The sequence below is a fragment of the Sinocyclocheilus rhinocerous genome, unplaced genomic scaffold, assembly GCF_001515625.1.
Source record: "Sinocyclocheilus rhinocerous isolate Xijiao unplaced genomic scaffold, SAMN03320098_v1.1 scaffold2183, whole genome shotgun sequence".
NCBI lineage: Eukaryota > Metazoa > Chordata > Actinopteri > Cypriniformes > Cyprinidae > Sinocyclocheilus > Sinocyclocheilus rhinocerous.
Window position 1 is genome coordinate 337,936 of NW_015634579.1, and position 558 is coordinate 338,493.

Here is a 558-nt window from a genome sequence, read left to right on the forward strand (position 1 = left end):
AAAAAGTCGCAGCTACAATGAGAAAGTAGCTAAATTTGGCGACAAAATCCCCAAATTGGCAACACTGGCCAGTACGTGCGCTCATTGGCGCCCCTTCAGCTGGTGGCACCCTAGGCGACCGCCTAGCTCGCCTATGCCTAGAAACGGCCCTGCATGTAAGAAATACTGCTGCACATATAGCATATGAAATAACCCACATATGACAAACAAGAAATCACGCCATACCAGATCTATACAGGTGGAGCTGGGGAAGGTGGAGGGTTTCTGAAGCACGCTGCAAATGCTACAGCAACACTAGCTGAGTATTTGAATGTTGAGCAGCAAGCTCATTGGCTGCTGAGGCGAAAAGAAAACAATCAGCAGCTGTGCCATGTGTCACAGTTCCGCTACTGTGAGGAGCACGGAACGAGGAGATGCAGAGTCCAATTCAAACATACAATCTTTAATAACATCCAGGGAAACAGGAAAACACACGTAGCAAGGGTTAACATCAACAATTCCAGACAAGGGAGAACAGAACGGGCTAGAACTCAAATAGGGCAGATAACGAGGGGCAGA